The following is a 13,767-nucleotide window of genomic DNA, read 5'->3' as shown; positions in this document are numbered from 1 at the left end:
CATGAGCAGTCCTCAAAGTTCTCATCGCGTGATCATCGTTTTCCACGGTCAACATTGTCACTTGGTCTGTTCAAATGAATCCATAGACCATAGCACGCTCCAACCACAACGCAGCAGAGGATCCATCTGGCATATGGAGCCCCGTTGCTACTAGGATGGCAGAGACACCGGGACATCCCCTCGCCTAGCGGAGTGGGGATCGTTGTTTGGTTCACCAACATTGAGACGTCCCACCCTAAACGATGGGACCCCTTTGAAGTCAGCCTTCCCCACCACTCCGAATTAGGGGTCCAGCACTCTCTGCAAATTGCAGTGGCTGAGGTGAATCCAGCTGGGCCTTTCAGCGATCCTCACTGCGGTGGGGGTAGTCAGCAAGACTTGGAATGGTCCCTCCCACCGTGGGCTGGCCCAGTTCTTTCTTTTGATGACCTTGATGTAGACCCAGTCTCCTGGATTGATGGGGTTGTCGACCTGTGAGGAGGAAAGATCAGGCGGCAGTAAATTTGCATTTGACACATCTTTCAGTTTGAGCGTCCTGATCATATAATCTGCCAAGGACTGTTCTTCATCTGCTTTTTGCAAATCTTCAGGGAACACAGGTAGTCTATATGGTCTCCCATGGATGATTTCAAAAGGTGTTAGCCCTTCTGAAGTGGAAGTAATTCTCATATAGAGCTTCACTAAGTCTAGGCACTCTGGCCAAGATCTGCCTGTTGTTTCCATGCATTTTTTCAACCTGCTTTTTATAGTGGAGTTTGATCGTTCAACAAGGCCAGCGCTCGAAGGATGCCAAGCGCAGTGTTTTTTTAACGTTATCCCAAGGTGTACAGCCATGTTCTGTACAACTTGGTTCACAAAGTGTGGACCATTGTCACTGTAAATGGTTTGGGGGATGCCATGAGTCGGTATGATGGCTTTGCAGATGACTTTTGCCACTGTTAAGGCATCTGCTCGTTTAGATGGAACTATTTCCACCCATTTGGAAAATGCATCAATCATCACTAAGCAGTATTTGTGAGGTCCACTTTGTGTGAGCTCAATAAAATCCATGTGCATGATTTGAAATGGGTAAGACGGTTTTGGAAATGAGCCTCTCTTAGGTCTCATGTTTCCTTGTGGATTATGTTTCACACAAACAGGACATGCTTTACAAAAATGTTTTAAGTCAGCATCTAAAGTTTAGATGCTGACTTAAAAATTCAGAGACAAATTCACTACCTTTGGTTTAGATTCTAAACCAAAGGTAGTGTCAAGTCAAGTCAAGTCAAGTTTATTTGTATAGCCCTAAATCACAAGCAGTCTCAAAGGGCTTCACATAGACAAAAATTGACAATTATTCTCAAAGCATCCCCTGATCTTAAGCTCCCAAAAGGGCAAGGAAAAACTCAAAACCCCTGCCCGGGGAAAATGAGAAACCTTGAGAAGGGACCACAGATGGAAGGATCCCCCTTTCAGGATCACCAGGTTGTAATGGATGCAGAGAGGGCACAAATAATACATAATATGAAAATCAAAAAAGTGGATGTCCAAGTCAGAGCGAAGGGCTGCCGGAGGAGCCCTCTACTATCCTGGCCGTGGAGGTTGAGCTGCAGTTCCCCCAACCTGAATTGGCCCACGAGAATCCAGATAGCCGCTGTCAGCTTGGGTGCCACCTAACCACCTCCCCGGCCGGGGAGGGGGGGGGGAGAGAAAACAAAACAAACTCCGGCCGAATCGGCCACTACAAGTTAGTTAAAGGCCATGTCATAGAAATGTGTCTTTAAACGTGTCTTAAATGTTTCTACTGAGGTAGCAGTCCTAATATCCATTGGGAGGGCATTCCAAAGCTCTGGAGCCCGGATAGAAAATGCTCTAGACCCTGCAGACACTTTCTTGGCCCTCGGTGTCGCTAAAAGGGTAGCGTTTTGCGAACGAAGGTTACGAGACGGAACATAAGGAACAACTAGGTCGACGAGATACGAAGGCGCTAAGCCATGCAGTGATTTATAGGTTAATAGAAGAACCTTGAAGTCACATCTTAAATGGACCGGGAGCCAATGTAAGTTGGCTAATATTGGGGTAATGTGATCAAATTTTCTTGTCCGTGAGAGCAGCCTTGCAGCAGCATTTTGTACTAACTGTAGACTTTTGATGTGGGACTTAGGAAGACCAGAGAATAGTACATTACAGTAGTCCAGGCGCGACGTGACGAACGCATGTATAATAGTTTCCGCATCACCGGTCGAGAGGATCGGACGAATCTTTGCAATATTACGAAGGTGAAAGAACGCAATTCTGGTTATATTCTTAATGTGCTTTTGAAAGGAGAGAGTTTGGTCAAACATTACCCCGAGATTAGTTACAGTATCGCTCTGAGTGATAGTACGGTTATCTATAGTTATAGCGGTTTCCTTGAACAAGTGTTGAAAACGAGTTGGACCAATTATCAACATCTCAGTTTTATCTGGGTTAAGACGAAGGAAGTTGAGAGACATCCATTGCTTGATCTCCGCAAGGCATGCCTCAAGATTACAACAATCCCGCGGATCTGTCATCGATAACGGCATATATAATTGGGTGTCATCCGCGTAGCATTGAAAACTAATATTATATTTACGTATTATGTCCCCAAGCGGAATCATATAAATATTAAATAAAATTGGTCCGAGAACCGATCCCTGTGGGACACCACACGTAACATTATAGAGCTCAGAGGACGCATTGCCATGGACCACTCGGTGCGTCCTATTTGATAGATAGGAATGGAACCAGCCTAGTGCTGACCCTGAAATACCAACACAACTTTTAAGACGCCCTAATAAAATATCAAAGTCTACAGTGTCGAAGGCAGCACTAAGATCGAGTAGTAACAGTACAGATGAAGTGTTTGAATCCATAGCTATGAGGAGATCGTTACTCACTTTAGCAAGTGCTGTCTCAGTGGAATGATTAGCTCTAAAACCAGACTGAAAAGAGTCATATCGATTATTGGCGACCATGTAATCAATAAGCTGCTGTGCTACTACTTTTTCAAGAAGTTTTGCTATAAATGGGAGGTTTGAAACTGGCCTATAATTACTGAGACAGTCCGGGTCAAGATTTGGTCGCTTAAGCAACGGTTTAATGATAGCGGTTTTAAAGGCTGTTGGCACTATCCCAGAGGAGACAGACAGCTTGATTATATGTAAGACAGACGGTCCTAAAATATGAAATAATTCTTTAAGTAGTTTGGCTGGAAGAGGGTCGAGCAAACATGTTGTTTGTTTAGCCGCACTAACCATTTGTGTAAGCCTTTCAAGGGACACGCTATTAAAAGTTGAGAGGGTTGTTGCATGATCATCAGCGTTGGTAAACGGCGGGCTCGACCGAGCGATTGGAATGGTATTCTTGATCTCGTCCCTAATGGACTCAATCTTTTGAGCAAAAAATGTCATGAACTCGTCAGCTGAGTGGAAGGAATTATCGGGGGTCGGCTGGCGTAGAGTCAGCTTTGCCCCTGTATCAAATAGGTGTTTCGGATTGTTTTTATTGAGATTAATAACTTGCGAAAAATACCGAGTTTTTGCTAAGATAAGCGCATCTTTATATTTCAGGAGGCTATCCTGCCATGCCTGATGGAAAACCTCAAGTTTGGTTAGACGCCATCTGCGCTCATGCTTTCTACATAATTGCTTAAGCGTACGCGTTTCATCTGTGAACCACGGAGAAGGCAATCTACGGCGAGTTTTCAGACATAACGGCGCCACAGAGTCAATGGCATTTAACAATGTCGCATTGAATTCATTTGTAAGGTTATCAACAGAGCCGGTGTACGCGGGAAATATAGCGGTTGCCGGCGACAGTAACTCAGATAGCGCAGTTGCAGTCATGGAGTTAAAATTACGGCTCCTATAATTCCGATTGCTCTCTTGTCTTTGACAAGAAACTAGAATTTCAAATTTTATTAAGTAATGATCAGACAAAACAGTAGTGTATGGCAGTACTGCTATATTTAAGGTTGCAAGTCCTCGGGATAATACCAGATCTATGGTATTTCCATTCTTATGCGTTGCTGCCTGTACGGCTTGCGTAAAACCAAACATATCAGTTAAAGTCTGAAACGCCGAAGTAAGTGGCTCTGACGGTAAATTCATGTGGATGTTGAAATCACCCATGATAATTATATTATCCGCATTGGTTACAAGATCAGCCACGAATTCTGAAAATTCATCCAGGAAGCCAGAGTAAGCCCCGGGTGGACGGTAAATAACAGCAAGATAAAATGACGGTAAAGCGGTGGATCGGACAGTGAGAACTTCAAATGTTTTAAATACATTGGTCGAACGAGGCCTAAGTCTCAGCTCAGAATTCGAGATGAGGGCGACACCCCCACCCTTTTTTCGAGGACGCGCCACATGCGAGCTCACAAAATTTGGAGGCGAGGCCTCGTTAAGCGGCAGCAGTTCATTAGGTTTTAACCAGGTCTCGCAGAGACCAAAAACGTTTAGATTATGTTCCGTGATGAGGTCATTAACGAGAACTGCTTTTGTATGAAGCGATCTAATATTCATAAAACCGAGTTTAAGCGTAATCGGTCGATCAGGGTGCGTATCTATCGAAGGATATTTAAACGAGATGCGAGTAAGATTGTGTTCTCTAGGCCTGACATCACCTCTCGAATGTTTGTTAGCGCGGCGGGACGATACGACCGTGGGAATCTGATAGTAAATATTTGTTACACATGTAAAATTATCTGAAACAGGCACCGTTTCATCAGCAAAACCGGTCGGGGTGGAGTGATTGGATTTGTCTACTACCCCAGTAGAAAGTGTGTTTATGTGTACTGTGGCACTATTCAAACTGTCACGCTCTAGTCTACACAAGGAGCTATGTGCATGCTGGAAGTCTAGCCTAGCGCTAGTTAACTTTAGCTTAACAGACTCCAAACCCATCCTGACAGGTGGTCTAATCACCTGTGCCCCGGCCTGCTCTAAAGTGACCTGTCATGCGTGGCTCAAACAGTAATCTATATTCCTAGAAAGAGTGAAGGCGCCTTCACGGTTAGGGTGAAGGTCGTCCTTCCTCAGCAGGTCGGGGCGGCCCCAGAAGGAGGGCCAGTTATCTATAAAATACAGTCCCTGCTTATTACAGAACCCAGCCATCCATCGATTAAGGGAGACTAATCTACTAAACCTCTCATCAGTGCCTCTCCCAGGCAGGGGGCCAGAGACAAATACTCGATGCCGACTCATCTTTCTGGCGAGATCACAAGTCCTCGCTATGTTTCTCTTTGTGATCTCCGATTGCCTCATCCTAACATCATTGGAGCCGACGTGTATCACTATGTCCGAGTAGCTAGTGTTGTTGGAACTACGCTGTTGACTAGACCTATTGCGAGTCAGCTCCCTAAGATTAGCTTCTATGTCGGGTGCTCTGCCCCCAGGAATACACATTACCGTGGCTGGATTTTTAAGCGTAATATTTCGGGTAATGGAGTCACCTATGACCAAAGTGCGAGGGCCAGTAGACCGAGATGACTTTGGACGGCTATGCGTCTTACCTGGCTCATCGCGATTAGCAAGCCGCTTGGGGCTAATGCTAACTGGGCTAGCGGGCTGACTACAGTCCGCGACTGTATCCGCCACATCTACGGTTATCGCGCAATTCTGCTCTAACTGGCGGACACGTCCCTCTAGCAGGGACAATCTCTCTAAGAGAAGGGTGCAGTTGGTGCACGAAGCCGTACAAACCTCTTGATCCGCAGCCATACTTTGTGTCCGATGATCGACAGTAGACAAACGGCCACGAAGCCACGAAGCCTCCGCTCTCCCAGGCACTCCGGCTGCGGTGAATTGTTGATGTATGATGGACTTCATCTCTCCTGTCGACACATGGCAAGGCCCATGTGTCGCAATTGCTGCTGCCTTAAAAAGTGATTTTGGTAAAACAGGTTTGTCATTGATGCGGTGGATATTATCTGTATCCATTATTGCACCTTTTGTCGTCCACATTCGTTTTTCCATCATTGGAGCATTGCCCTGCATATCTGTCAGTATAGTCTTATCTATGAGTTGCGTGTCCTCTGAATCTATTAAAAAAAATTCATGGCCATGTTTCCCTGCTGCTGCTTCTTTAGCAATTCTGTCTGCTAATCTGTTTCCATTTGAGGCTTCATCTGTGCCTGTGGTGTGAGCAGCACATTTACACACAGCTAGTTTAGCAGGTAAATGAATGGCCTGCAACAAGTCTTTTAACAAAGAGGCATGGGTAACCGGCTTACCGGTTGATGTTGTCATCCCTCTGCGCTCCCATTGTTTTGCAAAATAGAACAGAGTAGAAAACGCATACTGACTGTCTGTGTATACAGTGACTTCCTTATCTTCCGCTAATTGACAAGCTCTTGTTAGTGCAATTAGCTCAGCAGCCTGCGCTGACCTGTTGTATGGAAGCTTCTCTGCTTCAACAATCTGGTTTGGCAATTTCACAATTGCATAACCACTTTGATTGTTTCCTTTACGATCCTTTGAACATGATCCATCCACAAACCACTTTTCCCCTTTGTCAAGTGGCGTGTCACTTAAATCTTCTCTGGGCAGCTTTAGATGTTCTGTAGCATCCAAACAGTTATGTGGGGTTCCATCCCCTGGCAACGGGATCAACGTTGCTGGGTTATCACCTCTTTATCACAATGTGTGGTTGTGACAGAAGTGTAGCAGTGTAAGACAGGTGTCTGGCTGGTGACAAAAAGTTTATTTTACTTTGCAGTAGCATGTGGAACTAGCAGCTCCATTTTGTGAAAGAGCACCACATCTGCAGCTTGTCTCACTGCAAGCGCTGCCGCGCATACTGCTTGGACACAGTCTGGCAAAGATTGAGCCACTGGATCCAATCTTTTGGAATAAAATGCAATTGGTCTTAGTTTGCTGCCATGACTCTGCAGCAACACTGAGGTCATAAAACCATTCCTGCAGTCTGCTGTTTGCACAAAGGTTTTATTGTAGTCTGGCAAGATAAGAGTTGTAGTTTCCATCAGAGCCTGTTTCAGCACTACAAAAGCATCATCTGCTACTGGTGTCCACATTATTTTTTCTGTCATTGCCATAGGGACTCCATGCACAATATTCAGCAGCGGTTGTGTCTTTTCCGCATAATGTGGGATCCATGCTCTGCAGTAATTGCAGAGCCCCAAAAATGACGTCATTTGTTTTTTTGTTTCAGGTTTCGGTGCATCTGCAATGATCTGCTTTCTGGTTCTCTGTATCTGTCTTCCAGAAGCTGACAAAGTGTGACCTAAATAGTTCACTTCCTGTCTGACCCATTGTAGCTTGTTCTTGCTCACTTTATTCCCTGTTTTGCAGAGATAGTGTAACAATGCTAAGGAGTCTTCCTTGCAAGCAGCTTCAGTTTCAGAGGCTACCAGGAGATCATCTACATAAACTAGAAGTTGGCTTTTGTTTGACATCTGAAAATCAGCCAAACAGGCCATGATAGCTTGAATGAAAATAGTTGGACTATCAGCAAATCCCTGTGGCAATCTGGTGTACGTATAGCGTTGTCCTTTAAAGGTAAACGCAAACCAAAACTGTGAGTCTGGGTGAATTGGCACTGAGAAAAATGCATTGGTAAGATCAATTACTGTGAAAAACTTCTGGTTAGGTTTCAAAGTGTTCAGAAGTGTGTGTGGGTCAGGCACATTAGGTGCTCTTGTCTGCACTGCATCATTCGCTGCTCGTAAATCTTGTATCATTCGCCAATCAATTTTATTGGCCTTTTGGACTGTAAAAATAGGAGTGTTGCAAGGAGAATCCGAGCACTTCCTGATGATTCCTCCTGTCAAAAGATCATTTATAACAGGGGCAATCCCATTTATTGCCTCGTGTTTTAAAGGATATTGCTTAACTCTTGGACGCCACTCTGATCTTGGTTTGATCTGTACTGGGGGAATGGACGTTAAAAGTCCTACATCAGATGGGCCCTTTGTCCACAGTTTTTCAGGAAGCCCAGCCAATTCCCCCTCCTCCTTTTCATTCAAACAAATGTCAACTAGTCAGGGAAGCGCACAAGCGCATGCCCTACCAACAGCTACTTCACACACTGTTTGCTTCCACATGTCACAACTGGTACTGTAGCTCCACCCATCACCTTTGTCCTCATAATCAGTGACAGATCCAGCAAGTTTAATTCGGCAACCCACATCAGCCCATGTTATACTGTGAGGTTTAAACAATGAAATGTGGGGTACAGCCGACAACTTGTATTTGTCTTTCTGAGGAGCGGGCAGGAGCACAGCAGCAGCTGCAAATGACCTGCGATCTGTGTACAGAGCAGTGATTGTTAAAGTTACTTCTGTGTCACTGAGGAAACTTTCAATATAGTCATCTTGTGGATTAGTGAGAATATTCATGGTGACATGTAATTGATTACAAGTCATTTCTGATTCAGGTCGGGACAATTGTTTTCGAGCTTCACTCAGCAATCTGCTTGGTAGCTTGGGATTCCGTTCAGGAGTGATGTCATAGGAGCAGCAAATCTGTTCACCTGCTTGTGCAGCATATGAGTCTACATCTCTCACTCTACATGCTCGCATGCCATCCTTTACTGGAATTATTGCAATTCCCAACCGAGTCATCAGATCTCGTCCCAGCAGGTTTACGGGACATTTTGGGGATAGAACAATCGAGACTGAAGCTATGACTCCCGTTTCATCATCTCTCACTACAACTGGATTGGAGATACTCTCCTTGTGTACCTGCCCATCAGCAGATTTCACCCAAATTGTATTTTGGGAGGCCTTTAGATTAGGGACTTTAGTTTGTATTACGGTTTTACAAGCTCCGGTATCACACAAAAACTCTACTTCACTTCCTCCAATGTTTAAGGTAACATATGGTTTTTCTTTTAATGCACTCAGAATGTCCCATGCTGAATCCATCCATCCATCCATCTTCTTCCGCTTATCCGGGGTCGGGTCGCGGGGGCAGCAGCTTCAGGAGGGACTCCCAGACTTCCCTCTCCCCAGCCACTTCATCTAGCTCATCCCGGGGGATCCCAAGGCGTTCCCAGGCCAGCTGAGAGACATAGTCTCTCCAGCGCGTCCTGGGTCGTTCGCGGGGTCTCCTACCGGTGGGACATGCCCGGAACACCTCCCCAGGGAGGCGTCCAGGAGGCATCCTGATGAGATGCCCGAGCCACCTCATCTGGCTCCTCTCAACGTGGAGGAGCAGCGACTCTACTCCGAGTCTCTCCCGGATGACCGAACTCCTCACCCTATCTCTAAGGGAGAGCCCGGACATCCTGCGGAGAAAACTCATTTCGGCCGCTTGTATCCGGGATCTCGTTCTTTCGGTCACGACCCATAGCTCGTGACCATAGGTGAGGGTAGGAGCGTAAATCGACCGGTAAATTGAGAGCTTTGCCTTTTGGCTCAGCTCTCTCTTCACCACGACGGACCGGTACAGAGTCCGCATTACTGCCGGCGCTGCACCGATCCGCCTGTCGATCTCGCGCTCCATCCTCCCCTCACTCGTGAACAAGACCCCAAGATGAATGGACATCTACTATTTCTTCCTCTGTAGGAGCACAAGAGGTCAAAGGGGAGGAAACTAGTCATGCTGAGAATTTGGCTTTCCCTCTCCCCCTTCCTCCACCCCTTGATTGGTTTTGTTTTGCAAAACGACACACTCTTGCAAAGTGTCCTCGTTTCCCACAGTTCCAACAGGTCTCTGAATCTGATGGGGATTTTGAATTATGTGGCGGCCTGCGACCTTGTTGGCCTCTACCTCCTCCTCTGCCCCGCTGGGACCCTTGGAAGAAGACTGTTGTATCTTCATCTAGGTCATCATCGTCTAGATCAGTGGTTCCCAAACTTTTGCAGGCTGGCGCCCCCTTTGGCTCTCCAGTGAATTCCTAGCGCCCCCCCAAGGACCGGCATTTATATAAATAAATAATACATTTATAATATCATTACCATTATGTTGAATTAGTGGGAGCCCTGAGTTTGTTTCTCAGAAACGAGCCGGTCCCATCTAGACGTAATCGGAGACAATGACACCCGAAGTGATTTAAGGTTTGTCTTTTATTGCAGGATGCTTGGTCTCCATGTGTTGAAGCAGTTTTGAATGCTTCACTGCCTGGTTAGTTAGCCTGTCGCCACATATTAGCTTTGCGGGCTCGACTGGGGAAACATGTCACGTGACCGGGACGAGTGTCTTGACCTGAATTAATTGATTGTCGATAAAAAAAAAAATTCTGTGCGGCTTGGCGGCCCGGTACCAAGTGACCCACGGACCGGTACCGGTCCGCGGCCCGGTGGTTGGGGACCACTGCCCTAACCAGCTCAACACAACACAACACGGCGCGTTCTGGCGAGTCCCCAATTTCATGTTGACTTGAACTCAAGATGATGTTGACCGCCAGAATGCGGTTTTTATTATAAGATAAAATTCTGAACATTACAAGCTTGAAATTACAAACCTGAGCTTTTGCTTTTGTAGTCTATGCTGTCGGATCTGACTGGGCCAGAGCGGCGTGTTGTGTACAAATCGACTGCCGCCCCTCTACCGCCCCCCTACCGCCCCTTTCTTCCTCACCGCCCCCCCAGATCTTTCCACCGCCCCCAGGGGGGCGGTACCGCCCACTTTGGGAACCACTGGTCTAGATGAAATACATCAGAACTTTTGCCTTTTTTGATCACTTTTTCAGCATGTCTTGCCCATTGCATAGTTGTTGTCACACTTGCAATATCTACTTCCACCAAATGTTTCCTCACCCAGTTGCCTATTTCAGGGCGGAAATGAGTGAGCAGCGCATTTTTAAGCTGTTGCTGATAAGCACTCTCAGCTGCATCATTGAATGGGATGCCACTATGCACGCTGAATTCTTTTTCAAATCTCAAGCAAAAATCATCAGTATCTTCCCCAGGCTTCTGTTTTATTCCTGCCAAATGACCATAATTCGCTCGTCTTTGAAATATAGTTCGCACTCTTTGCACAAGATCATTCCATTGTGCTGCATACTCCCCTCCCAATTGATTTCCCTCAACGGGATAGGGAAAAGGCCCTTGATTATTTCTACCTGTATAATTTCCTCTAACCTATGCCCAGTCTTTTCCCAAGGAAGACATTGCAGCTTCTCCTGCCTCATGCCCATTTAGTCTATAGGAATGTATGATTCCAGCCATGTCTTCTGCCCATTTATCTGGGTCTTCAGCAACAGGGGCAACCCCTTCAACTGCTTTTCCTGCCTCTTCCAAAGTCCATGGCCGAAAAACATATGTATGTGGAGGTTGGCCTTCCCCTACAATAGGGTTTGGCGCCTGCGCACTGTGGCCTCATTGTCTTCTGGCCTGACAAACATAGTCGCAGCCTCATCGCTTTTCATCTTTCTATCTTTTGTCTTTTGGATTTGTTCTCTTCTCTCTTGTGAAGCTTTCAACCACATTCTAGCACAATTCAATTCTCTCTCTTTTCTTTTCTTTTTCAGTCCCTTTGTCTTCCTATCCACACTCTCCTCCAAAACATCAACCACTATCTTCCACACTTCAACTTTCAACTTCCCTTCTACTCCATACTTTTTCTTCCACTTCGGCATGTATTGCATACAATTAAGAAATTTACTCGCCATGTACTTCTCATCTCCGTCAAGAGCTAGAGATTTACCGTTTTTATTTCTCATCTTAACTTGGTATTTTAGGTTTATACAATTTTTTTTCAAAAATTTTTTTTTCTTTCTTTGAGGATCCTTAATGCAGGTTTAAATTGACCTTTCAACAAATTACGAGCCTGTGTTATTGCCGTGGATCAATGCTAGAACTGCTATCTAGTCAATTTATCCTACCAGTCACACTCTCAACCACACAACTTTCATGCAAACAGCTTGGAAAAACGGACACAAAAGAATCTACGCCCTTCTTCAATTAAGAAAAAGAAGCTCTGTTTTTTCTTAGCCCGTTCCTTCCACTGAGACTTAAACCCAAGCTGTTCTTTGGCCGGAAAAACGTACAAAGGAAAATCTACACTCTTCTTTGATTAACAAAAAAGAAGCTCCGTGTTTCTTAGCACGTTCCTTCCACTGGGACTCTAACCCAAGCCAGATCTCATCGCTCGGACAAACCAAAGCCGTATATCTCATAGCTCGGACAAACCAAAGCCGTATATCTCGTAGCTCGGACAAACCCAAGCCGTATATCTCGTGCACCTTTTTAACTTTTTACGCGTTTCACAACAAAACAATCACACAACTTTAGGGCTTTAACTTACTTGTCCCCTGGTTCGTTGCACTGCCGGATCCCGTCAATCCACCTCTGTCAGACGAAGGCAGACCTAAGATGCTGGCCCAGCGAAGAATTTCCTTCCCAGGTCTTCCTTTACCAGGTCCGGCTAATGGGCGCTGGCCCGTCGACGGTGTACAGCGTGTCGTCCTCCGTCAGCCAGATGGCGGATATGAGAGATCCGGGTCACGGCAACAAAATGTTAGAGTGGTGCTCACTCTCACTTATTTTGCAAGAACCACACGGGAGACAATTAAGTCCTTTTAGACACCTGCAGGTGGAGAGTCATTCCTCGCTGTGCGTACAGCGATGATCGAATGAGGTCCGCGAGGAGGAAGTGCGCCAGATTTTCCGGAGACAAAAGACCAGGAAGGCACCGGGCCCAGACGGCGTGTCACCTTCCTGCTTGAAAGTCTGCGCTGAGCAGCTGGCGCCCACCTTTGCACGGATCTTCAACCGTTCTCTGGAGCTGTGTGAGGTGCCCTTGTGCTTCAAGAGCTCCACCATCGTTCCAGTGGCCAAGAAGCCCGCCATCACAGGTTTGAATGACTATAGACCCGTCGCACTGACATCTGTGGTCATGAAATCTTTCGAGAGGTTAGTGCTGAACCACCTGAAGGAGGCCCCCTGCTTGACCCCCTCCAGTTTGCCTACCGGGCAAACAGGTCAGTGGTTGATGCGGTCAACATGGGACTGCACTACATCCTGCACCACCTGGACACCCCAGGAACGTACGCCAGGATCCTGTTCGTGGACTTCAGCTCGGCGTTCAACACCATCGCTCCTGACATCCTCCAACAGAAGCTCATCCAGCTTGCGGTGCCTGCCTCCACCTGTCAGTGGATCACCAGCTTCCTGACCAACAGGAGACAGCGTGTGAGGCTGGGGGGGCATCACATCTGACACCCGGACCACCAATACTGGAGCCCCTCAGGGGTGCGTCCTCTCCCCACTGCTCTTCTCTCTCTACACCAATGATTTCTCCTCAGGTGACTCTCCTGTGAAGCTCCTGAAGTATGCAGACGACACCACTCTCATCGGACTGATCCAGGACGGTGATGAGACTGCGTACAGACAGGAGGTGGAGCGGCTCGTCCACTTGTGCAGCCAAAACCATCTGGAGCTGAACCCGCTCAAGACCGTGGAGATGACAGTGGATTTCAGGCGAGACCCTTCACCACTTTTACCCCTCACTATCCGCAGCAATACTATTCTCTCCACAGACACCTTCAAGTTCCTGGGAACCACAATCTCTCGGGACCTGAAATGGACCGGCCACATAGACTCTGTCCGGAAGAAGGCCCAGCAGAGGCTGTACTTCCTGAGACAGCTCAAGAAGTTCAACCTGCCGCGAGAGCTTCTGAAGACCTTCTACACTGCCATCATCCAGTCTGTCCTCTGCACCTCCATCACTGTCTGGTTTGGATCAGCCTCCAAACAAGACAAGCACAGACTGCAACGGACAATCAGGACTGCAGAAAAGATCATTGGAATCAACCTCCCATCTATCCAAGACTTGTACCTGTCCAGGACCAGGAAAC

Source organism: Syngnathus acus, chromosome 13 (assembly GCF_901709675.1).
Source record: "Syngnathus acus chromosome 13, fSynAcu1.2, whole genome shotgun sequence".
Lineage (NCBI taxonomy): Eukaryota > Metazoa > Chordata > Actinopteri > Syngnathiformes > Syngnathidae > Syngnathus > Syngnathus acus.
Note: the sequence above shows the minus strand (reverse complement) of the source record.